Genomic DNA, 26737 nt, shown 5'->3' with positions numbered 1-26737 from the left:
AAGCTAGTGACTTTATGAGAAATCAAGACACTGTAAAACAAATCCAAAAGAATGAAAAATTAGAAAACAATGTGAAATATCTCATTGGAAAAACAACTGACCTGGAAAATAGATCCAGGAGAGAGAATTTAAAAATTATTGGACTATCTGAAAGCCATGATCAAAAAAAGAGCCTAGACATCATCTTTCAAGAAATTATCAAGGAAAACTGCCCTGATATAGTAGAACCAGGGGGCAAAATAGAAATTGAAAGAATCCACAGATCTCCTCCTGAAAGAGATCCCCAAAGGAAAACTCCTAGGAATATAATAGCCAAATTCCAGAGTTCCCAGGTCAAGGAGAAAATCTTACAAGCTGCCAGAAGGAAACAATCCAAGTACTGTGCAAACACAATCAGGATAACACAAGATTTAGCAGCTTCTACATTAAAGAACCGCAGGGCATGGAATATAATATTCCGGAGGGCAAAGGAGATAGGATTACAACCAAGAATCACCTACCCAGCAAAACTGAGTATAATCCTTCAGGGGAAAAAACGGTCATTCAGTGAAATAGAGGACTTTCAAGCATTCCTGATGAAAAGACCAGAGCTGAATAGAAAATTTGACTTTCAAATACAGACTCAGTGGAACATGAAGAGGTAAACAGGAAAGAGAAATCATAAGAGACTTATTAAGATTGAACTGTTTACATTCCTGCATGGAAAGATGATATTTGTAACTCATGAGACCTTTGTCAGTATTAGGGTAGTTGAGGAAAAAATATATGTATGTATATGATGATAGATAGATAGATAGACAGATAGATAGATAGATAGATAGATAGAGGGCACAGGGTGAGTTGAAGATTAAGGGGTCATATCTGAAGAATAAAATTAAGGGATGAGAGAGGATGAGAAGACACAAGAAGGGAGAGGTAGAATGGGGTAAATTATCTCACAAAAAAAACAGAAAAGAAAAGTCTCTTACAGTGGAGGGGAAGCAGGGGAAGGTGAGAGGGAATGAGAGAATCTTATTCTCATAGGATTTAGCTAAAGGAGGGAATAACATGCACATTCAATTGGGTATGGAAGTTTGTCTTACCCTACAAGAAAATAGGGGGAGAAGGGGACAAGAGAGCAGGGGGATGATAGAGAGGAGGGCAGATTGGGGGAGAGGGTAATCAGAAGCAAATACTTTTGAGGAGGGACAGGGTCAAAAGAAAGAATAGAATAAATGGGAGGGCAGGATAGGATTAAGGGAAATAGAGTTAGTTTTTCACAACATGTCTACTAAGGAAGTGTTTTGCATAACTGCACATGTACAACCTATATTGAGTTGCTTGCCTTTTCAGTGAGGGTGGGTGGGGAGGGAGGAAGAGAGAAAATTTGAAACCTAAAGTTTTAAAAACATATGTTTAAAAAAAAAGTTTTCACAGCTATCAGGAAATAAGAAATACAGGAAATGGGGCACAGAAATCTATGCTGCCCTACAGGAAAATAGAAGGGGAAGGGGATAAGAGAAGGGGGGAGAGAAAGAAAAGAGGACAGACTAGGGGAAGGGATATTCAGAATGCGTGCCATATTGGGGGGAGGGAGGGTGAGACAGGGTGAAAATTTGAAACTCAAAAACTTGTGGAAATGAATGTTGAAAACTACAAATAAATAAATTTATATTTTTAAAAAAATTTATAAAAAAAGGCGCTGGAGAAGGAAATGGTGACTGAAAAAAAATGAGATTGCAATCTAATGAGGGAACCGAAGTAAACAACTATGTATAAACAAGCTATATACAGGATAAATAGGAAATAAGCAACAGAGAGAAGGCACTAGAATTGAGAAGTAGAACACAGGATTTTGGGGGAGCCTAAAGGGAAGCCAGAAGGCAGAAATGAGGGAGGAGAACATTCCAGGCATGGGGGAATGCCAGTGAAAATGCCTAGAGTAGAATGTCTTATTTGAGGAACAGGGAGGAAACCAGTATCACTGGATCTAAGAGTTTGGATGGGGAGGAAAAATTTGTGGATTGGATCTTCTAGAGAAAGGAGGGAATTCTTTGATACAGCATTGCTCTTTGAAGAAAGAAGAGATAGTCCACATGATTCCTAAGGGGCATCCTATTTTGGAAAGCAAAGCTAGTGAGTTATTTGTACAGTTCAGGTCTGAAGAGAAAGGGATTATTTATTCAGTAAACCACAAAGTGTATTTACCTTCTGGGGGAATCTAAACCACAGGGTGGTACTATGAGTCTTTGGGAAACTGCGGGATTGTTTGAAAGAGGATTCGACTCACCAGAATGTCAAAAGGTAACCCCAATGGTAACCCAAAGCTTCTTAGAGCTAATGTATTATTTGATTGCTTTGAGTTTCTGTATTTGTTTATGGGTTCCTGTGAGTCTTTTGCACCTTCAGCATTTTCTATAGGCCAAAATAAAAACTGTCCTATATTTATTTGCATATGCTGCCTTACATACTTTTATGGAAACTGGAGTTACCTTTTTTCCACATTTGGGGAGAACCTAGATGCAAGGTATACTCAAACTGCATTTTGGAAATTACCTGGGTTAACTTTAAGTGGGGACAATGAGCCAGAGAAAATGACACATCTTCCCTTTTTCCTTTTGGGGACAGGAACTGACTCTCTTCTCTACTCCCCTCCCCAATCCCTCTCACTGCCAGAGGAAATTCAGAATCCTCACTCCATTCCAACCCTTCTTGGGCCAACTCCCTGCTTCTCAGATTAGTCCCTACTGCAGTGGTGTCAAAGTTAAATGAAAACAGATTCCTGTGGGCAGCATATTGATTTAGAAAACCACGAACTACCATTGTTTATGTTGTATTTTTATTTATTTTGCTAAATATTTCCCACTTACATTTTAATCTAGTTTAGGCCGCACTCCAAATTTTGCCAGCAGCATGTGGAGTTTGACATCTCTGCCCTACTGGCTCCCCTTCTTTTAGACACCTTGACAAACCCTAAAGACTCCTGGACCTTGCTATCTGCTCTGCTACTTTTACCCTGGGATCTTCAGGATTTTCTATCTCTCCTATATGTCTTGTGTCTCCTCAATTAGAGTATGAAAGGCTTGAAAGCAGAAACTATCTTCTATTTGTGTCCCCAGCACTTGGCTCATAGTAAGCACTTAGTAAAAACCTTCCTGCCCTCCTTTGCTTTATTCTTTATGTTGATGAGCTTACCTAGTTCTGAGGGTCAATTTTCAATTCTACACAAATAACTTCCAACTCAGTATATCCAGCTATAATCTTTCAACAAAACTCTAGTTTTGAAGATTGTTGGACATTTTTTCTTGGGTATCCCATTCGCAAATGTCCAAAATAGAGCTTATCTTCCTCCCTCCCCCTTTAACATTATGCCAAATTACTATACTACCACCATTCCTTCTTTTCCTCCTCCTCCTCCTCCCTCCTTTTTCTCTTCTTCCTCCTCTCATCCAGGTTTCTAACCTAAGGATCATCTTTGACTCCACTCATTCCTCACATCCAATTCTTTCTCTTTTCTCCACTCACATGGTAACTACTTTAATTCAGGCCCTCATGACCTCTGGCCTGGATTATTACCTCCTAATGATTTCCCTTTCCCCAGTCTCTCCCTGCTACAATCCTCCATAAAACTGCTAAAATAATCTAAGAGGCAGGTCTGACCAGGTCCCTCCCTTACTCAAAAACCTTTAGGGACTCCTTAATGCTTGTAGGATAAAATATAAGCTTCTTGCCTTAAGACCCTCCACAATTTGGCATGTCACTGGATCAAAATGTACTTGGAGGGGAGAAGGTGTAAGAAGACTGGAAAGGTAGGAACGTGGCCTAGTTATGAAAATATTTGAAAGACAAAAAGAATCCTGGAGACAATGAGCTATTGGAGTTGATGGAAGTGGGGTGTGTAATATGGTCAGACCTACATTTTAGAAAGCTCAATATGACAAGTCAATGGAGGATGGATTTACTCCATATTCCAGTCCTCTGTGAAATCTGTGCTCCACTCGAACAGGATTACTCACTGTTTTTTTAACCTAACCTCATACTTTCTGCCTCTGTGCATGTGTTCAAACTGGCTGTCTTGATTGGAATGCCTGTTTACTTCTATCTTTCAGAATATGATTTTAGAAATTATATTGTCAGGTGCCTTCCTCCTCCACGAAGCCTTCTCTGATTCTCTTCTCTACCCACTTTGTTAGTACTTCCTTAACAATGCCTAGCACAGAGCAGTAAATGAATGTTTGTTGACTGACCATATATACTTATTTATGCATTATATATATATGTTGTGTTCCCTCAGTAGAACGTAAGCTCCTTGAGTAGAGGAACTGTTACATTTTTGTCTTTGTGCTCTCAAAGAATTGAACTGAATTGAATTTGTATACATGTTAAACCTTCTTGTTAGACTATAAGCTCCTTCTGGCCATTTTTTATCTTTGTGTTCCCAAGAACTTCACTTCATATGGTGGTCAGAAAAAGTTATATAAGGACAATCTCCAGGTCTCTCTTAAGAACTTTGGAATTGATTGTGTGACATGGGAGACACTGGCACAGGACTGCCTAGCATGGCAGGCCCTTGTCAAAAAGATGCTGTACTGTATGAGAAAAGCAGAATAGAAGTAACTCAAAAGAAACACGAGATGCACAAATTTAGAGGATCCACCCCAAATGTTCACATGGACTATACCAACTTGGGGTAGAGCATCCCAAGCTCATATTGATCTGATCAGCCACAGTTTGACACACTGTAACTTGACTCTAAAATAGTGATATCATTTTGGTCCTCTTCAAGAGCAAAGGACAACAACCATTCCAAAGACCTAGCATGGTACCTTGCACATAGTAGACACTTAATTAAGACTTGCTCAGTTGGAATATTCTAGCTGACTAGCCAGCCAGAATTCAAATTTCAGTGACCTTCAATATGGCATTTTCATTTAAGAGTGTTGTTGTTGCTTTATCTTTTGGGAAGGGGGACAAGGAAGAGTTTTGTTGTTTTTTTCCCCTTGCTACTGTTACATGCTTGTTGTTATTGTTGTTTTTGTTTAATTATTTGCAAAGTTGAGGTTTGTTTTGGCAAAGGAATACAGAAATTCTGTTTTATGCAATACACTGCTAGTAGTTTTCCAACAGTTTGTTCTTAGATTTTATAAATTAGCGGCTAAGTGAAATATAAACAAAGAGTAATGAATAAGTGCTATTGAAAATGTAAGCTTTTGTTCTTTTTGTTTGTTTGTTTCTTCTTTCTCATGGTTTCTCCCATTGGTTCTAATTTTTTTTACAATATGACTAATATGAAAATAGGTTTAATATCAATGTATATGCTGAGCCTATATCAAGGTAAGGGGAGGGAAGAGATGGGGAGAAAATCTGGAACTCAAAATCTTATGGAAGTAAATGTTGAAAACTAAAAATAAATAAATAAATTTATTTATTTATTTATTGGTTGTTTTATTTATTTTTTTTTGAGTGTGGAAAACTAGGTATATTTCCCTTAATCCTATCTTGCCCTCCATTTATTTTATTCTTTTGACCCTGTCCCTCCTGAAAAGTGTTTGCTTCTGATTACCCTCTCCCCCAATCTGCCCTCCCCTCTATCATCTCCCTGCTTTCTTGTCCCCTTCCCCCTATTTTCCTGTAGGGTAAGACAAACTTCCATACCCAATTGAATGTGCATGTTATTCCCTCCTTTAGCCAAATCCTATGAGAATAAGATTCCCTCATTCCCTCTCACCTTCCCCTGCTTCCCCTCCACTATAAGAGACTTTTCTTTTCTGTTTTTTTGTGAGATAATTTACCCCATTCTACCTCTCCCTTCTTGTGTCTTCTCATCCTCTCTCATCCCTTAATTTTATTCTTCAGATATGACCCCTTAATCTTCAACTCACCCTGTGCCCTCTATCTATCTATCTATCTATCCATATATACATACATACAATTTTTTTCCTTCAACTACCCTAATACTGACAAGGTTCTCATGAGTTACAAATATCATCTTTCCATGCAAGAATGTAAACAGTTCAATCTTAATAAGTCTCTTATGATTTCTCTTTCCTGTTTACCTCTTCATGTTCCACTGGAGTCCTGTATTTGAAAGTCAAATTTTCTATTCAGCTCTGGTCTTTTCATCAGGAATGCTTGAAAGTCCTCTATTTCACTGAATGACCATTTTTCCCCCTGAAGGATTATACTCAGTTTTGCTGGGTAGGTGATTCTTGGTTGTAATCCTATCTCCTTTGCCCTCCGGAATATTATATTCCATGCCCTGCGGTTCTTTAATGTAGAAGCTGCTAAATCTTGTGTTATCCTGATTGTGTTTGCACAGTACTTGGATTGTTTCCTTCTGGCAGCTTGTAAGATTTTCTCCTTGACCTGGGAACTCTGGAATTTGGCTATTATATTCCTAGGAGTTTTCCTTTGGGGATCTCTTTCAGGAGGAGATCTGTGGATTCTTTCAATTTCTATTTTGCCCACTGGTTCTACTATATCAGGGCAGTTTTCCTTGATAATTTCTTGAAAGATGATGTCTAGGCTCTTTTTTTGATCATGGCTTTCAGATAGTCCAATAATTTTAAATTCTCTCTCCTGGATCTATTTTCCAGCTCAGTTGTTTTTCCAGTGAGATATTCACATTGGTTTCTAATTTTTCATTCTTTTGGTTTTGTTTTACAGCATCTTGATTTCTCATAAAGTCACTAGCTTCCAATTGCTCTATTCTAATTTTTAAGGAAGTATTTTCTTCAGTAGTCTTTTGAACTTCCTTTTCCATTTGGCCAATTTTGCTTTTTAGGGTATTCTTCTCTTCATTGGTTTTTTGGATCTCTTTTGCCATTTGGGTTGGGCTTTTTTTTTTTTGGCTAGGCAATGGGGTTAAGTGACTTGCCCAGGGTCACACAGCTCGTAAGTGTTTTGTGTCTCAGGCCTGATTTGAACTCAGGTCCTCCTGAATCCAGGGCCGGTGCTCTATCCACTGTGCCACCTAGCTGCCCCAGGGATATTTTTTAAGGTGTTATTTTCTTCAGTATTTTTTTGGGTCTCCTTTAGCAAGCTGTTGACTTGTTTTTCATGATCTTCTTGCATCACTCTCATTTCTCTTCCCAGTTTTTCCTCTACTTCTCTTACTTGCTTCTCAAAATCCTTTTTGAGCTCTTCCATGGCCTGGGACTGATTCATATTTTTCTTGGAGGCTCTGGATGTAGGAGGTTTGACTTTGTTGTCTTCTTCTGGTTGTATATTTTGATCTTCTTTTTCACCAAAGTCAGATAATATAGTCTGACTCTTTTTGCACTGCTTGCTCATGATCCCAGCCAATTACTTGAGTTTTAAACTCTTTGTTAAGGTAAGAGTCTGCTTCCAATGTGGAGAATGTACTGTCCCAAGCTTACTTCTTGGGACCTGTAAATTTTCATTTCTTCCAAGGTGGTATGATAAGGGGTGAGGTGTTTACTCCTTTCTTGGCCTGTGCTCTAGTCTAGTACTCAAGGACTCTTTTTTTCCTTGGAACTGTGAGGAGGATTTTCTCTTTACCACCACTACAAGCTCCACCATGCTAGCTCTCCTCCTTGCCCCAGGATCGCCACCTAGAACTGTGTCCCAGATCCAAGCACAAGTGAAGCAAGAGAATCTTGTACCAGCAAAGAGATCCCTGCAATCCCCCTCTAATCAGCCACTTGATTCCCCCTCAGTGTGTGGACTGGAAGGTCCAGAAGCAACTGCCACCCTGGGGCCACACACAGAGACTGGGGTTGGGACCAAGCTTCTCTCTCACTGCAGTCACAGACTTTTCCCACTGACCTTCTAAGTTGTCTTTGGTGTTTGTGGGTTGAGAAGTCTGGAAACTGTCACAGCTACCTGGAATTCATTCCCCTGAGGCCTGCTCCAGGTTTGCTGCAGCCTGAGTGCACTTGCTGAGCTGCGTTCCTCTACCCACCCGGGCCGATAGAACTTTGTGATCAACCACTTAGATTGTCTTGGGCTGGAAATTTGTTTCATTCTGTCTTTCACAAGTCTGCCACTTTAAAATTTGTTTAGAGCCGTTTTCCCAGGTATTTAGAGGGGTTTGGGGGACAGCTCAAGAAAGTCATACGTTTTACTCTGCCATCTTGGCTCCGCCCCCCCCAAATTTATTTTTTTTTGAAGAAGAAAATGTAAGCTTTTGGGAAGAAAAGCACCAGATCTGGTTTACTCTGTGATTGTAGACAAGTTACTTAACCTCCCTGGTTCTCAGGTTCCTTAGAGTTAGATTAGATGCCTTCTAAGGTCCCTTCCAGCTATGGAATTAAAATCCTATGATCCTATAAACTGATGAAGAGTGAAGTAAGCTGAATGTAATTGAAGGGAAAAACATTTGTTAAGCGCTTACTGTATGCCTTGGGCTAAACTGGGGTTAAAAATGGAAAAGTAAGACAGTCCCTGTTTCCAGGGAGTTCACATTCTAATAATTAAGGAACACAACACATCACAAAGGAGTCAAGAAAACAATATACATAATGACAACAATAGAAGTGGGAAGAATAGTAATGACAGAAAACTGAATGTAGTATAATTCTAATAACTATGTTTACACACAAAGATGAGAACACCTCCTTCCTCTCATTGAAGGGGTGGGAAACTCTAGATGCAGAGATTTGCATGTACTATCCAACACAACTGATGTGTTGTTAGTTTTGCTAACAGTTGTCTTTTTTCATTTTCTTTTTTGTTTAAAAGGAATTATTTATTGGGTAGGGGAAGAGGAAGAATATATCTGAAAATGAAAGTTACATAAAAACAAAATATATTAATAATTTTTAATTTAAAAAGAATGAAAAAATGTATGCTTAACTTGTTAGCCAGAAAGAAGGTGTTATTCCAAATAATAGAGTGTCAAATGCACACTCTTGGAGGAAAATCAGATGATTTCAAGTTACAAGATTGTGTCATCAAAGAAAAGACATTGACTATCATGTGAATATATGTACATCGCTTAGGGGCCAATGTCACTCATGATTTATCTTTGAGGCAAGAAGAAATGTTTTTACTTCTTCTCTACCAACAAATCTCTTCATTCCAGCTACTACTCCTCACTCCTATTTCAGGGATTATTCCTTAATTCTTTTTTTTTTCTTTTCTGTTTTTTGGTGAGGCAGTCAGGGTTAAGTGACTTTCTCAGGGTCACACAGCTAGTAAGTGTCAAGTGTCTGAGGCCTGATTTGAACTCAGGTCCTCCTGACTCCAAGGTCAGAGCTCTACCCACTGCACCACCTAGCTGCCTCCTTTAGTTATTTTTCAGGCAATTCTTTCTCCTTTTCTACAACTTTCTCTATGCCTTATTCCATAGATGGGTCTTTCTCATCCATTTTTTCTGTTTTCTTGTATCACTTTTCAGTTTTCCACCTATCACCCAAGTTTGGGTGTGGTGTGGCATGTTTTTTATTTTTTGTTGTTTTGTAAAATCTTATTTTCTCTAATGTTCTCTCTAATGTTCTCTATTTTTACATTTTCCCCTAATATTCTGTTCCTTTTTCCATTTTCTCTCCTTACCCATGTGGTAGAAAATGTTGTGATAAAGATAATTTTATAGACATATAACAACTGGAAATCTTTGGCTGCCTAACTTCCCTCCTATTGCTTTCCAAAGCGAGAGCAGATGATGGATGATTTAGACAGTAATTCTGTTGAGGTCTAGGGGTGCTGGTAACCCCAAAATTCAAGGGCAAAAGACACAGGTCCTACCTTGAAAGAATTCTGCTCAAACCTTCTTTGTCAGAGACAAGGTATATTAAAACACTAGTTCAGGTGGGCGAGATTCCTAGTAAGTCAGCACTATTGGCCAGATTTTAAGAATCTGAGCATTTGTGATGCCAATACAACCAGAATATACACTTAAGGTGTCTGAGCGATGTAATGGGGGCAAGATAAATACTTATATATAGTGGTTAAGAAATAGGATGACTGGGATGTTCTACAGAAGGGATGGGCTGGGTTAGAGGTAACAGACAAGGGGTCTAGATGGGATTAGGGAGTGGTGGTCTAGGGTGGGGTCAGGTGCAAACAATGAAGGCCACAATGAAAGGGCACTTAAAAGGATTAACTGGGAAGGGCCAGGTGAACCCAGGGACCTGGGCCACATTGGGAAAGCCCAAGGAAAGTTCAGGGAGGGCAGGGGTGTTTTCCAGAGCCCATACCTTTGCTTTTAAGACCAAAGAAATGGTGTACCAAAAAATTATTATATAGAGCTAGAAAAAATAATAACAAGATTCATTTGGAATAACACAAGGTCTCAAGGGAACCAATGAGAAGAAATGCAGGGGAAGGTGGCCTAGCAATTCCAGATCTTAAATCATATTATAAAGCAACAATCATCAAAACTACTTGGTACTGGCTAAGAAATAGAGTAATGGATCAGTGGAATAGGTTAGTATGTAAGACACAGCAGTCAATGACTATACTAATCTACTATTTGATAAACCCAAAGACCCAAGCTTCTGGGATAAGAACTCACTGTAAGACAAAAACTATTGGGAAAGCTGGAAAAGAGTATGGCAGAAACTAGGCATAGACCAAAATCTCACACCATACACCAAAATAAAGTCAAAATGGGTTCATGATTTAGATATCATACCTTTATAGGCTGATACTATAAGCAAATTGGGAGAGCAAGGAATAGTTTACCTGTCAAATTTATGGAGAACAGAAGAATTTATGACCAAACAGGAGACAGAGAACATTATGAAATGCAAAATGGATAATTTTGATTACATTAAATTGAAAAGTTTTTGCACAAACAAAGCCAATGCAACCAAGATTAGGAGGGGAGCAGAAAACTGGGAAGAATTTTCATAACCAGTGTCTCTGATAAGGGCCTCATGGAGAGTTAAGTCAAATTTATAAAAATACAAGTCATTCCCCAATTGATACATGGTCAAAGGACATGAACAGACAGTTCTCAGATGAAGAAATTAAAACCCTCTATAGTCATATGAAAAAAATGCTCTGAATCACTATTGATTAGAGAAATGCAAATCAAAACAACTCTGAGGTACCACATCACACCTATCAGACTGGCCAACATGACAAAACAGGAAAATGATAAATGTTGGAGAAGATGTGGGAAAATTGGAACACTAATGCATTGTTGGTGGAGTTGTAAAATGATCCAATCATTTTGGAGAGCAATTTGGAACTATGCCCAAAGGGCTATAAAAATGTGAATGTAATGGAATACTATTGTGCTATAAGAAATGATGAGCAGGCAGACTTCAGAAAAACCTAGAAAGACTTGTATGGACTGATACTGGGTGAAATGAGCACCAGGAGAAAGTTGTACACAGTAACAGCCACATTGTGCGATGACTAACTTTGATAGACTTAGCCCTTCTCAGCAATGCAAGGATCTAAGACATCTCCCAAAGTCTCATGATGGAAAATGCTATCCACATCCAAAGAAAGAACTATGGAGTTTGAATGCAGGTCAAAGCATACTATATACTACTTTTTCTTCTGTTTGTTTTGTTGCCTCTTTCTTGTAGTTCCTCTTATTGGTTCTAATTCTTCCTTATAACATGACTAATGTGAAAATATGTTTAATAGGAATGTATATGTAGAACCTATATCAGATTACATGCCATGTTGGGGAAGGAAGGGGGAGAAAAATTTTAAACTCGAAAGCTTATGGAAATGATTGTTGATAAATGAAAATAGATTAGTAAAAAATTTAAAAAAAGAAATGGTGATCTTTTATTTATATGACATATTTGCTATCTTAAACTACTTGAGGAGGGGGCCAAGGGCCATATCTTATTTAACTTTGGCTTCAACAAATATGTATTAATCTTCTACCATGTTTAGAACACTGTTCCAGACAATGAGGGAAACCAAAATATAAATTGACACATTTCTTACCCTCATGAAAGTAAAAAATTTAGTAGTATGGTATAATACATAAGTTATAATACAAAATTCTATGTGAAAAAGTTCATAAATGAAGAGCGAATCATGTGTTTTATTAAGTCCAAGGACAAGGTTCATTATCAGGGGCATCAGGGAAGACTTTCAGAAGGAGGTGGCATTTGGTGTGGGCCTTTAAACCATGGGCAGCATTTTAAGAGTCACACCTGGCAGGAGGCAAAAGAGAAATGAAGGAATTCTGGAGGAAGCCACACTTTGTGAAATCAGCAAGGGTGCTTAACATAGGCTCACAGTTAAGTTTAAGGCAATTGGTCTTGGGTTCCCTTTTGACCCTCTCTCGTGTGCTCTATTCCTTTACAGCAAACACTCATCTCAGAATGCAGGGAAAAAAAATGAGCTTATTTTTATCTGGAAACAAAACCCCTTATAAAAGTACAGGCTGCAAATAAACAAGGTTTTAAGTGGAGTAAGAAACTTTAGAAAGGAAGTGATGTCATTTGGCTAGGCAGTGGGGATCGGGGAGGGGAGAGACAAAGAAGAATGTGGATGACTTCACCATGTTCCTCGGTGTGGATTACAAGGCCATCCTGACACAAATTCTGTGCAAGTAGATCTCTCTTTAGGTAGGTCAGTGAGCTAGATGAGGCTCTAGCTGTTCAAGACTATATAGCAGCATATGCTTTGAGGTCTAACTCCCACTCTTCTGAGTCTGCTTCCCAACCCCTCTGGGCTCTAGATTTAGCCTGAAGTATTGCACAGAGTTCTTTCTAATGCTATAGCTCCTGAGCCACAATTGATGTGCTTTCCCCCTTGATTGTCATTTGATGTGAATTGCTGTTGTTCATTTCAATCTGACTCTTCATGACCCCCTTTAGAGTTTCCTTGGCAAAGATACTGGAGTGGTTTGCCATTTCCTTCTCAAACTGAGGCAAACAGGGTTAAATGACTTGCCCAGGGTCACACAGCTGGTAAGTGTCTTAGGCCAGATTTGAACTCAGGAAGATGAATCAGTCTTTTTGGTTCCAGGCCCAGGACACTATTCACTGGGCCATGCCGTCATAGCCTCCCAGATGACATGAATTAGCCAGGCCTAATTAGGGTATTTGCTGGTAGGTTGTTGTCCTTCATTCTTGAAGAGTACCAAAGGGACATCACTGTGCTATAGTCAGGTTACATTGTGTCTGACTGTGGCTGATCAGACCAGTCCGAGCTCGGAATGTTCTACCACAGGTTGACCACAAATAGTCCATGTGAACATTTGGGGTAGATTCTCTAAATCTGCGCATCTTGCATTTCCTTTGAGCTATGTCAATTCTGCATTGCTCATAGAACACAGCACCTTCTCTGATGTGGGCACACCATGCTGAGCGGTCCTGTGCCAGTGCCTCCCATGTCACTCAATTCCAAAGTGCTTAAGAGAGACTTTGAGAGTGTCCTTGTATTTCATCATCTGACCATCAAAGTAAGAATAGTAGATACAAAGCATCTTCCCCACCCGCAGCCCCAAACACATTCTTCCGCAAGTATATATGTAAGTTCAGAGGAAAGTAGGCTCAAGCTTAGAGAATGAGTGGGCCAAGGGGGTAATTTACAGCTCTTGGTTGCTAGAAATCCATTTCAAATTCCCTTTATGTATGTTGTAGCTTTTCTGGTGAGCTCCTTGTAGAATCATGAAGTTGCCTTTCCTAATCCTAGCAGCTTGACATAAGAATATCTCTTGATACATATATTGTGTCAAGCTGCTAGGATTAGGACACTAATGAAATGATTGAAGTTCTCTGTCAGTCAGTCAACTAGCATTTATTAAGCACTTACTATGTGCCATGGGCAATTATATGGCTCAGTGGATAGTGTCAGGCCTGGAGATAGGAAGACGTGAGTTCAAATCCATCCTCAAACACTTACTAGCTGTGTGATGCTGGGCACATTACTTAGCCCTATTTGCCTCAGTTTCCTCATCTATAAAATGAGCTGGAGAAGGAAATGGCAAAGCACTCCAGTATCTTTGCACAGAAAACCCCAAATGGGGTCACAAAGAATCAAACATTCCTGAACAACTGTGTCAGGCACTCTCCTAAGCACTAAGAACACAAACAGAGGTACAAAGAAAGACAGCCCCTTCCTCCTCAAGGAGCTTATATTCTAATGGGGAAAGACAGAACATCAGAGCAAGCTAAAGGGGGGTGGGCACACAAAGGTAACCAGGGCTGGGACATGGTAGCAGAGGTCTAGCATGTGTACTGGAGAGGAATGAGACATGGCTAGCCCAGGTGCTGTCCTTACATGGAGGGTCTGGGAAGAGCCATCCAGTCTGAGGGAGAGCTATGGGGTGAGAGAATACTTCAAATGTGTGAATTCCAAACTGGAGTGAGGTTTCAGAATGAAGAGCTAGAGCCTTATCTGATTATTTCATGGCTATCAGTGCAACTCTTGAGCTGTTCATTTATTATTACTCGCTTTTGCTAGATGACTGACCCATTGCCTGTCAGCCTGCCATAGTCAGGAATAATCTGCAGGAAACAGATTTATCTAAGTCCTTCACTGTGGCCATCATAGCTCCAGCTATGGTAAATAAGCTTGCTGCATACAATGTAGTTCAAATTCGAACTTGTCCTAAGGATACTGGACTTCATATGAAGAAAGAGAAAACTCTTCTTTTGTCCCATCTCATTGGTTTGATAGTGGACCTTACCTCCATATTTAAGGTCATGCAGCATGGTATAGTTAGTAGACAGAGGCTTAGACCTGGAGTCAGGAACACAAGTTCAGACCTAACCTTTGATGTTTGGTAGTTGCATGACCAGGGGCCTCATTTTCCTCTGGATAACACTACCTCTAGTACTTACTTCACAGGGTTATTCTAGAAATAAGACCGAAGGATCATAGCTCTAGAGGCTTTCTAGTCCAATCCTCTTATTTTACAGATGAGCATACAGAGGTCCTGAGTGGGAGACCCAGCAGGTTAAATGACTTATGCAAAAACTCCTAGGTAGTGAGCATCAGAAGCAGTAATTTAGTAAAGCACTGAAAAATGTAAAGCATTATATAAATGACAGTTATAATCATGATCGTCCAGAGAAAGAACTGACTTATATAGACATATTTATGTCTAATGGTAGCCAGCTCTGGGAAAGAGGGAAAGAAAAAAGAAAGTTACGTGATAACGTCGTTGTATATTTAGAAGGAATAGCGAGTTGCGTACAATTGATCTACAGTTTCAGGTACAAAAAAAATAATAATCATGATAATGAAGATTACCCAGTTATCATCTAGCAGCCTTGATTTTATTCATACAATAACTTAAATTTTATATGTAATCAAATTTATATTTTTTTTGATCACCTCTATCCCTTGTTTAGTAAAAATTTCTGCTATTATCAATGTTGAACAAAGCTCATCCTTCCATTCTCTTTAGTTTTTTATGGAGTGACTTTTTATATTTGGGTTGCATATCCATTTGTAGATTATTGTGGTGTGTGGTATAAGATGTCATGACCAGTGATCACCAAAGAGAGAATTATAGTTCCTTAGGAGGCTGTGGTATGACCCCAGGAACTTTGACCTGACCTCAGAGGTAGGTGATCAACCAACTGGAGGGTAAATAGATATCTCACCCTCTCTTAAGTAGCCAATTTTAAGGGAGGTTTATCTCCAAAAAGCCATACCTACCATTATCCCCAGTATATCTCTACTCTACCCTCTTGCTCTTGCTATTCAAGTATCCAACCTCATCCCTTCAGAGGCAGGCATAACAGCTACCAGGGACCCAGAGCAGTATTTGTCTTGATGCCACTGGGAAAATTCCTGTTCTTTCCCTGCCCCCACCAAGCATGTTTTTTTCCTGCCCTGGTATTACTTCAAGGCTGCTGTAGGCATTGCCCTCCAACCTCCCCAAATAAAGTAATAAAGTCCCCAAATAAAAGCAATAAAAAACATTCCCTTTATCATTCTTCCATGTGACACTACCCTCCTTTAATGTTTCTAACCCCAATGCTATCCTCAATTACTCACTCTTAATCACCCCTATATTGATACAGTTCCCAAATCTTGTAAATTCTACCTTCACAAAATCTTGCATCTCTCCCTTTCTTTTCATTGACACAACTACTATCCTAGTTGGGACCCTCATCAACTCTCACCTAGACTATTGCCATAGCTTCCTCATTGGTCACCTAGACTGTAGTCTCTCCTCACTTCAATCTGTCCTCCATACCCCTGCCAAAGAGACTTCCCTAAAGCACAAGTCTGACCATGTCACATACCCCCACCTCTTCAATAAACTCCAATGGCCCCCTATTGACTCTAGTATCAAATATTATTTCATTTTTATCTCATCCTTTTAAAATTTGTATTTCTGTGTAAGCTTTTACATAATTATGATCACAATAGTACATAGCATATAATTTACAAATAAATAAGTATGCATATATTGGGAGTAGATGATCAAAATATCTTTATTGTTATGGACGCGTGATCAAAAAATATTTAGAGAGAATCTAGGACTAAGAAGCTTCTGAAAGGACTGTGCTATGTGATAATGTATCACATGACTCCACTCAGGTATGCAATGAAGTGATCAGATATTGGACAGATATGTCTGAGGTGAGGGATGAACTCAAATGTCCAGGCTACTTAGCACAGTGCGTAGCACATAGTAGGTGCTTAATAAATGTTGATTGATTGATTGATTGAAGGAAGGAAGAGAAGGGACATAAAAATGTACTCTATCAATCTCACTGATTTCTTTTTTACTCCAGATTCATTAGCATGTTTGTCTTTTGCTTTGCATTTCCAGTGACATGACTTCAGATACTATACACCCTCTCTCTCTTTTTTTTTTAAGTAGCTTTAGATAGGATCTGTTTTTGCTGTTTCCTGGGCAGTTAATTGTTTAGATGTTTATTAAACCTACTTTCCATCACGAAGGGCTTGACAAAGGCTTGGATGGGCTCAGATTAGTAAAAACCTTAGCATAGTCATAACTACCCCAGATTGCCCTGTTCTTTGGCCTGAAGGTTAAAAATTTGAGGTTTTATTTTTAACATCAATTTCATTTATTTATATGAAAATATAAATAGGTCTAATAATATCAGAATTTTACTAGACTATATAATGATTCTAAAAAGAAAAGCAACCAGGAATTGCTTTACCTTATGCACAATAGGCTTGTATCAGTTGCCATGGAAGATGTGACGTCATTAGGAAAATGTATGCCAGAGAATTGTCTGGTGTCGTGTCTTTAGAAAGGAAAAATAAAGATGAAAGGCAATCTTTAACTTACCAGTATGTCATTTGCTCAAAGTAAAGCAGCTATTGAGTTTAAATTCTGAAGTAATTTGATTTTTTAAAAAAAATGTGTTTTATAGTTGCCATTAAAACAGGTTATCTAATTTTTAAGTATTAAGAGTACAATAAAGGTGTTTTTTAAAAGCAAACTAAATTTTCAGTAATGAATTAAAATTTTTTATCTTAACCATAATTGCAAATTTTTATTATATTACTGTTTAAATACAAGTAGAAAAATAAAATTATTCAGGAAAATGTGCTAGAGGATATTTTATTATTTTGGCAATTTTTCTTTAGATCTTATAGCTGCATATTTAAACTCTGCCCTCTTATTCTTCTGTTGTTTTTTCTTAAGTGGAAAAAACTTCTGTGGTATTTTGATACCCAATACATTAGCTTCCTTTCTTTTTATGATGTCATATATTCATAGGTTCCTCAGTCATTTAGAACCCACAGAAAACTCGAGAAATTATCTAGTATATCCCTCTGCTTCTGGGTGTCTGCCAGTATTCCTTCCCAAACAGTGAGGTCTGTATCTCTACTTTGGATAGAATATATGGGTGCCTGTTGGTAGAAAGAAGACAGGATAAGGACTGTTGGTAACAACCAGTGATAAGAAAATGGAAGATAAGCTAAGTCTAGAGCACAAATGTGCTAGAAAGGAGGGCTTCATGAAAGAAAGGGACACAAGTATAGAGAAAACTTTGTCTAGGAAATCCTCAGCTTCCCAAATGGAAAGGGAATGAAAGTCAAACAAATTGTGACGACCACTGATAAAAAGTTATAATTAGCAGAATTTATGATGGTGGTGTAAAATTCCTTCTGGTATGGTTTAGGGATAAAGAAATCCCTCTACTCATCCACACTGGAAGAACAAAGTAGGTGAAAAAAAGCAGAGTAGAGATTTACAGCTTAATGAGGAGTCAATTGAGCTAATCCCTCCCTTCCTTCCCCTCCACCATATACACACATAAATATGCATGCACATACACACACACCCACAATATACATGGAAATATGTGTGTGTATATACAGATGTAGGTACACATATATATGTGGATATATATATATATATATATGTATATAATACATACATATATGTGTGTGTGTGTGTGTGTGTGCGTGTGTGTGTGTATCTCCACACATATGCTATGGGATATCTCCAAAGTCTTAGTGCATTTTTAAGCTATTAGAGCTTAAAAGTGCACTAAGACTTTAGAGACGCCCTGTAAATATGCCCATTGACAAGAATTGGAGATGGACAATGACCTGTCCCTAAAATGGTGGAAAAGGAGGAGGTTGTACTAGATCACACCTGGGAAATTGAACATCACTTCAGTGGTGTAGGGACAGCTAGGTCTAGTGAGCTACATAAGATGATGCTCACTGACTCACTGATCAGTATAGCTTAGCTCTAGAGCTAGAGTTCTATATCTGAATGGGCTCAGGCTTTCTAAGGCATGGTCTCTGGTGATCTATATATCTGGTGGTCTGGAAGATACAGACAAGAAGATGACTGGTAAAGACAGGTGGAAGCATGCTCTGATGATTTGGGGCTGGCTAGAAACTGAGGACTGTATGTTTGCTCTCAGTGATTCACCCTTCTGACCTCCAGACCTCCAGTGACCAGGGTTGAGAGACAATCCATTTCAACTTTGGAACACCCAGCCTGGGTCTGAGTCAGTAAGCTCATACTTGGGTAACCCAACTATAACTAGCCAACCCATGACCATTGAACTATGCTTCTAGCCATCCATTGAAACAATCAGCTAGCATTTTTTAATGCTTACCTCCTTAGAGACTTCAGGAGATTTCCCCTTGGGTGATATCAGAAGCCTCTCTCAGTTGAGTTGAAATATTTCACTCCGAGGAGAACAGTGCATTCACCCTGTGTATTTCCTGGTATATTCTAATCTGAATAACTTCTCCAATTTCTGTTCACTATTTGCTTAGATAAATGAGTTTACTCTCTATTCACTATGTTTGATGGCCTTTGTGTACCTAGCATTTGGTGTAAAGGAATCAAGTCTGTGGGAATAAACTTTGGGGTGTTTTCCCCCTTAGCAGCTTAGCTGCTTTTGATTTTTTTTAAATTACATCACTAGTACAGCAATATAATTCTAGTTCAGTGCCCCTTCTGAAAGAAAGAAATATCTAATCTCCTGGCCCTGTTTCCTGCTCCCCTCTAGGCAGGAATCAAAGTCTCCCTTGGAGAGGGGTGGGCAAGATTCCAGAAATGTCTATCCATATCTCCCTGGAAGCTGCATTTAGAAATCCCATGTGCATATGCATGCACCTTACATTAGTGATTTGGAACATTTTTTCAGATAGTTATTGACAGCTTGAGGTTTTTTTTTTCTTGCAAATTGACTGTTTTATCCTTTAAATGTTTATCAACTAAGGATTGGATTTTGCTTGAAGCCCTGTATATCTTGGGTATTAAAGGTAGCTAGGATGTTGTGGATAGAGAGCTGGGCTCCTAGTCAGGAAAACCTAGGTTCAAATCCGCCCTCAGACACTTACTTATGACTCTGGGCAATTAACTGCTCTTTGCCTCAGTTTCCTCATCTGAAAAATTAGCATAATAATAGCACATACCTCCTAGGGTTGTTGTAAAGCTCAAATGAGATAACAATTGTAAAGCTCTTAGTACAGTGCCTGGCACATAGTAAGTGTTGTATAAATATTAATTATTATAAGTACCAGACCTTTATCAAAGAAATTTGCTGCAAAGATTTTTTTCCTAATTAACAGATTCTCTTCTAATTTCCCCTTTATTGACTCTGTCTTGTGTAGAAGCTGTTCAATTTTATGTAATCAAAATTGTTCATTTTATCTTTTGTGATCTTCTTGTTTGGTCAAAAATTCTTCCCCTATCCATGGTTGAAAAAGATATCTTTTCCTGTGCTGCTTTAATTAAACAAATTATTGCTTATGATGTGACCCTTTATGCCCAAGTCGTATGTCTATTTGGAGTTTATTGACACCTCCCTTTCTTATTCTTAAAATTGTAATCAAATCAATAATACCATTGATTCTGAAAAGGTTATATCAATCAGCTCCTCAATGGCTCCATTCTTTGCCTCATTTTTTACTTAGCCTTAATCACTGAATGGCATTGCCTCAGTCAAATTGGGTCCCGTTTCCTCTCCTTTGCTCTCCTCTCTGTCCACATAAGGTATCATACCCTTACCTGCCAAAGGAAAATAAATTTTGATTGCTGAAACCTCAAAAGGTATCTTGGGATTTATGGGTTAGATTTCTTTCTTAAGGGCCATGCCTTAAACCCAGATCACTCTGGCTCTCAACAGTAGATCCCAGGCCAAGCCCCATTTGATTGCTCAGAGTGAATATAAATAGCAACTGTTTCTGTTTTGGCCAGAAATCCTGAAGGTCTTCCTCTCCTAGATTGATTTTTTTCTTTTTAACTAGGTAAAAGAGGCCATTCTTTCCTCATTTTTTAGTTGCCTCAGACAAACACACCTGGGAAAGAAAAACCTTAGCTTAAAAAGGTCAAGGTCTCCCACTGCATGGTGCCATGCCCAGTCATCTTGATCCATATCTTGCCATTGGACCCAGATGGCTCCAGAGGAGAAAATGAGGCTGGTGACTTTGCGCAGCAAGTCATGGCATCACCTTCCTGATGCCACTGTCCTCTTCAAGAGATGAAGGACAAACAACGACAGCTCCATTTGGAGTCTCTTTGATTTCCTAAACCAAAACAACCTTTCATGTCTACCCCTCCCCTTTGTATGTTGCCTTTCTCTATTCAAATGAAAACACCTTGAGAGCAAAGGTCGTGTCTGTGTATTTATATTTCTCATGTTTGGCACACTTCTTGGCACATAGTTAGTGCTTAATCATTTCTTTTTATTCATTCAGTCGTCTCCTGCTGATGTTTCAAAACTATGAATCATGAAGCACTAATTTCAGAAGAATCCCAACTGTAAATTATCCAAGTGATAATGGATAATTTGCATGACAGAAGGATTTTGTCCACAGTAGATATTTAATATATTTGGGATTGAATTGATCTGGAAGGCCACAAAAAAACATAAAGGGTGTGTATGACTAGAAAAGAAGGAAAAATAATGTACAACAGATGGACATTCATCAAATCATGGTCTTTCTGGTGCATCTGAGTCAGGAAAATACATGGTAGACCTCACTTATGACTGTGCCAACCTATTAGTGCAGAATGGTAGTAAAAAAATGAGTATAGGTGCCACAAAAGTCCACCAAACTTTGGAGAAAAAGGGTGAGTCATACAAATAGTCATATATTTGATATTTCCTGAGTCTTGTCCCCTGATCCTGTCCTCCCGGACTGAATATCTTCTTCTGAAATTGGTTTCCCATTTGAAGTTCTAGGATTCTCGTACCAAGGAAACCCTGGCCTTCCTTGCTTTGGACTCTACCTGTTGTGCCTAGGAGGAAATTGACTCTCCTCTCCTTCAGTGCTTATCTTAATCACATTTCCTACGTGGCTGCACTCTTCTGGCCTTTACCACCATGCCCCAGGAACTATATCATCTAGGAAGATCACTTCAACCCTGGAACTCATGCCTCATCAGTATCCTTTGTCGGGGCCCTTCCCTCTGATTTGGAGAGGGTGGAAATGGAGAGCTCCTCCATTTAAGGATGGCACCTAGATCAACCATTTCTTTGTTTCCTCCCCAAACATACTCCTCTGGACTTAACCATCAAGTTTCTAGGCACCTTCCTCCCCACCTTTTCAGCTTCCCTCTGTATGTTCTTCTTTCCTGTCTCCCCCCCCCCCCCCCGCCTTAGATTGTAAACTTCAGGGCAATCAGATTTTTAGTTTGAGGCAGGGATTGATTTTCTTTTTTACTTTTATTTTTTGGTATTCCTAGTGCTTAGCACAGTGCCTAGCACATAATAGATACTTAATAAATGTTTATTGACTGACTGATAGATCTCCAGTATATTGGAGAGATCCTATATTTATGGAAAGACATGGATAAGAATAAAAAAGAATGAGAAGTTATGGAGAAGTAACTATCTGCACTAGAAGAGAGAATAGAAAAAAATCAAAGATTCATAGAATTTGAGAACTGGATCTAGTCCAACCTCTGCAAGAAAAGCATCCCCACTATCACATTTGTAACAAGTAGTCATCTGACTTCTGTTTGAAGAGGGAACCCATTTGCTATATATTCACAAACTGACTAATTAGCAAAGGTTTAGAATATTTGTCACATGGCCAATTAGAAGCTAAAGATAGACCATGATCACATCTGTGAGATAGATGTCTGTATCCTATTGCCATGAAAAAAGTTACTGTAGATAGGATGATTGCAAAAGCTTAAAGAGGGAAAGAGGAATGAACCTCATACAGTGGCCATGACCTTCCTCAGGGAGAAAATAAGCAGCAGAAGATCAAGGAACTGGTTTCATAAAGCTTTACATACATGTTACTGTTCCAGAGCTATCTCTGTATAGCACCAAACTGCAGAACCTGCTTGGGAGAAGAAGCCATTTCGTCAAATCTCAGCTTTGGGCTGCATTGGCTTGATGGTTGCCCTTTGCCTATTTCTGGTCCCCTGATTTTGTTAGCTTTACTGAAATCTGACCTCTTCCTTTATTGTGGCTTTTGCTTGTGGGTTGCATGTTATTGGGTCATTTCAGTCATGTCCAACTATTTGGGACCTCATTTGGGGGTTTTCTTAGCAAAGATACTAGAGTGTTGCCATTTTTCCCCCTCCAGCTCATTTTATAGATGAGGAAGTGAGGCAAATGAGATTAAGCAACTTGCCCAGTGTCACACCACTAGTAAGTGTCTGAAGCTGAATTGGAACTCATGAAGATGAGTCCAGCGCAGTGTTGTATCCACTGTACCACCTAGCTGCCTGTGGGTTGTATAGACTGGCAGAATCTCAGAGTTGGAAGAGATCTCAAAAGTTATATAATCTAACCCACAGCTCACAAAGAAATTCCCTGTAACATTGACTACCTGTGTGGCTTTAGTCAAATCACTTAACCTCCTTGGCCTCAGTTATCTCATTTGTAAAATTAAGGGAGTCAGACCAGAAGCCCCCTAAAGTTCCTTTTAGTTCTAGACCAGTGAATTTATAATCCCTGACAGATGGTCATCAATCAATTAATAAGCACATTTATAGTGTCTACAATCCAGTCTTTGCTTGAAGATCTCCAAAAAAGGGAAACTTGCTCCCTTCATTTTGGAGGCAGCCCATTCCACTTTTGAATTTCTGTAATTTTTAGCAAAGCTGTTTTTCCTTCTCTGCCTCTCAGAAAGCTCCTATCCATTGCTTGTAGTTCTGTAAACAAAAAAAGTCTAAGTCCCTCTTCAGAGACAGCCCTTCAAATACTTGAAAACAGCTCTTATATCCTCTATAAGCCTCTTTTCCAGTATAAACAACCCTAGTACCTATATTCTTTTAGTATGGTATTTTCTCCAATGCCTGGTCATAATCTGAGTTGTTCTCCTCTAAAAATATACCAACACCAAAATTGGAGAGTTAGGAAACAAATATTCCAGACGTGATCTGACCAGGGGCAGAGTATAATGAGACTATCATTTCCCTTATTCTGGACACCATCTCTCTCTCAAGTGCAGCCTAAAATCACTTTAGTGTTTTTATCTACCATGTTGCATTGTTGACACACTTTGATCTTGCCGTCTGATGAATTCCTTGTATCTTTTTCATAATGACTGTTGTCTGGTAACATTTCCCCCTTTCTGTACTTAAGAGATTGATTCCTTTAACCAAAGTGGAGGTAAGACAGTCATCCCTTTTAAATTCTATCTTATGAGATTCATCACAGTGTTCTAGTCAGTCAGCATCATTCTGTATCCCATCATGCAGCTCCTAGCCCTCCCAACTTCATGTGATCTGCGTATTTGATAAGAATGCCTTTGTCCAAGTCATTTCTATAAAAGTTAAATGTCAAAGGGCTGAATACAATCCATTCACTGGACATTCTACTGGGTCAGTCTCTCCAAGTTGACATCAACTCCTTAACGACTAGTCTTGGATTCTGGACATTCAACTGGACATTCAACATCTCTACTGTCATTTGTGTCACATCTCTCCATTATTTCACAAGAATAGCATGAGAGACTTTGTCAAAACCCAAGTATCACACACACACACACACACACACACACACGCACACACACACACACACGGGAGATTAGTCTGATATGATCTATTTATTAATTCATTACTTGAGTTAGTAACCAAATGCATAAATTTTAATTTTTAAACCCAGTGCTCTATGCATTGGGCAATATTTCCAAAGTTGAAAGTGTGCTGATTCTTCCACTCTTTACTTCTTATTAAGTGTTGCAAATATCAGATACAACCAAAATATACATGGTCATAGGTAAAACTATCAAATATTTCATTTAATATTATATAATATTAATATACATAATGTTAATATAACATGAATCCAATTTTATTTGTGCTGTCCATCTAAATCCTTTTAATGGTGATTAAAGAGTTCTAGTGTTCTTCTTCCCTAGACCAGAGGCTGAAGTTCTGGGACAAACAAAGACACATAGTTGGCAGTAGATTTTTATCTCTGGAATTTGCATGCATTCTTAACTCACTGAGATCAGGAATTCTGATTTAACTACTCTTAATATATAAGCTCAAAATCTAGTAAAGAGCTATGCACTCTTCTGATCACTCAGTAAATACTTGCCAGATGACTGATTGTCTGTCACATCTGTGAGATGGTCTTTGGAAGCGGGAAAGTCTACTTGTACCTGGCTTTTGGTTTTATACCTCTGGAGGTAGAAGTCCAAGTATACATTTATCATCAGCTTTCTATCCTCCAGTATGTATCTAATGGATAATATAGAGATATGGTGACAGTAAACTAGACTGATGCACCACTAGGATTATGGTATATCTACTTTCAAATCTTTAGTCAAATTAATAAAAAGCCCTTTTGTCCCTGCATTTGGGTTGTATGTGGGTATTGCAAATTTCTTAATGTATTAATTTATTAAAAACAGAGAATGTCTATTAATGTATTCATGATGTGATGAAGAATCTTCCAGAACTTGTCAGACCTGATTACTACTGTCCATTTGGTTGATTTATGTAAGCAGACAGAATCTAGGAGGAATTTTTAAACATTTTTAAACATTTAGTGTTTTATTTTTTTCCCCAGTTACATGTAAAAACAATTTTTAACATTCTCTTTAAAAACTTTGAGTTCCAAATTCTCTTCCCTCCTCCCTCCCTACCTCCCACCCTCACTGAGAAGGCAAGCAATTTGACATAGGTTATGCATGTGTAGTCATGCAAAACATATCCACAATAATCATGTTGTGAAAGAAAACATAGACAAAAAAAAACCTCAAGAAAAAGAAAGTTTAAAAAAAGTATGCTTCAATCTGTATTCAGACACCATCAGTTTTTCCTCTGGGGATGGATAGCATTTTTCATCATAAGTCCTTCTTGGATCATTGTATTTCTGAAAATAGCTAAGTCATTCACAGCTGATCATCTTACAATATTGCTGTTACGTTGTACACAGTACATTTCACTTTACATCAGCCCATACAAGTCTTCTAGGGAAAATTTTTAAAAAGAATTATGAATTATAGGTCAGGAAACTAAAGACCTCAGGGCAGAGGTGTTATTTGTGGGGTTTTGTTTGTTTGTTTGCTTTTTTTTTTTTTATCACTGTTGCCCATAGAAGGCAAGGGATTCATAAGAGAAAGGCAAATTTGGGAAGCAAATTGATGGGTAGGAAGATGATATCTGAGATAAGGTTTTGGACTTTGGAATTGTGGCTTCAAATAAATAAATGATTCTGGATTCTTGACTTACATAATTTTCTTTTAGGCAAATGGTAGTAGTAGAAGGCCTAGACCTGGAGTTTAGGAGAACGGAGTTAAAATCTAGCTTCAGCTATGTGACCCTGACCAAATCATTTAACCTTTCTTTGCCTCAGTTTCTTCACCTGTAAAATGGAGATAATAATAGCACCTACCTGATCAGGTTGTTGTTAGGATAAAATGAGATAATATTCATAAAGCACTTTGCAAATTATATTATGCTATATTAATACAAGCCATTATTATTTTAGAAATTATTATGGTACTTTTAACAGAATGGCAACATATATGTAATCCAAAAATGTTGTAATAGACATGGTAACTTAATAGAATTTCAATAGAATGATTAAATTCAGACCGTGCCAAAAGTTAAAAACAGAGTTCCTACACTTTTAAGGAACACTTTCAAGATAATTTATTCACTTCATGTTTGTGGTTGTGGTTTTTTTTAAATAAAGCATTTTTTTCAAACAGGGAAGTAAAGTTCAGTAAAGTTACACCTTTTGAGGGAATAGACAAGTGGTGGTTTGTTAAGAGATTAATAAACAAGAGTAAGTTATATATTGAAGCTCTGGAATGCAGCATTTCAAATTTACAATAGCCCTATGCATTTGAGATTATGAAATCCTCCTGTCATGTTGCTCAAATCACAATTGAGGGTTGCTCTATTTCTAATTCCTGACTTTAGCATTTAATGTCAATTAGAAGATACCCTTTACAGACACTTGCACTAAAAAAAAATGTTGATTCT

General features: G+C 38.4%; 1 long non-coding RNA gene across 1 annotated transcript in view; it reads left to right on the top strand.

Annotated features, from left to right (window-relative positions):
• Nucleotides 1–26737, top strand: part of LOC144456969 (uncharacterized) — a 68218-nt gene that overhangs the window by 21230 nt on the left and 20251 nt on the right. The window contains exon 2 of the long non-coding RNA XR_013486216.1: nt 21513–21720. This is a non-coding gene — a long non-coding RNA (uncharacterized LOC144456969). The remainder of the gene's footprint in view (nt 1–21512; nt 21721–26737) is intronic.

This window comes from Phascolarctos cinereus, unplaced genomic scaffold (assembly GCF_003287225.1).
Source record: "Phascolarctos cinereus isolate Bilbo 61053 unplaced genomic scaffold, phaCin_HiC Scaffold_4;HRSCAF=312, whole genome shotgun sequence".
NCBI lineage: Eukaryota > Metazoa > Chordata > Mammalia > Diprotodontia > Phascolarctidae > Phascolarctos > Phascolarctos cinereus.
Note: the sequence above shows the minus strand (reverse complement) of the source record. Positions and strands in the feature narration are given on the sequence as shown.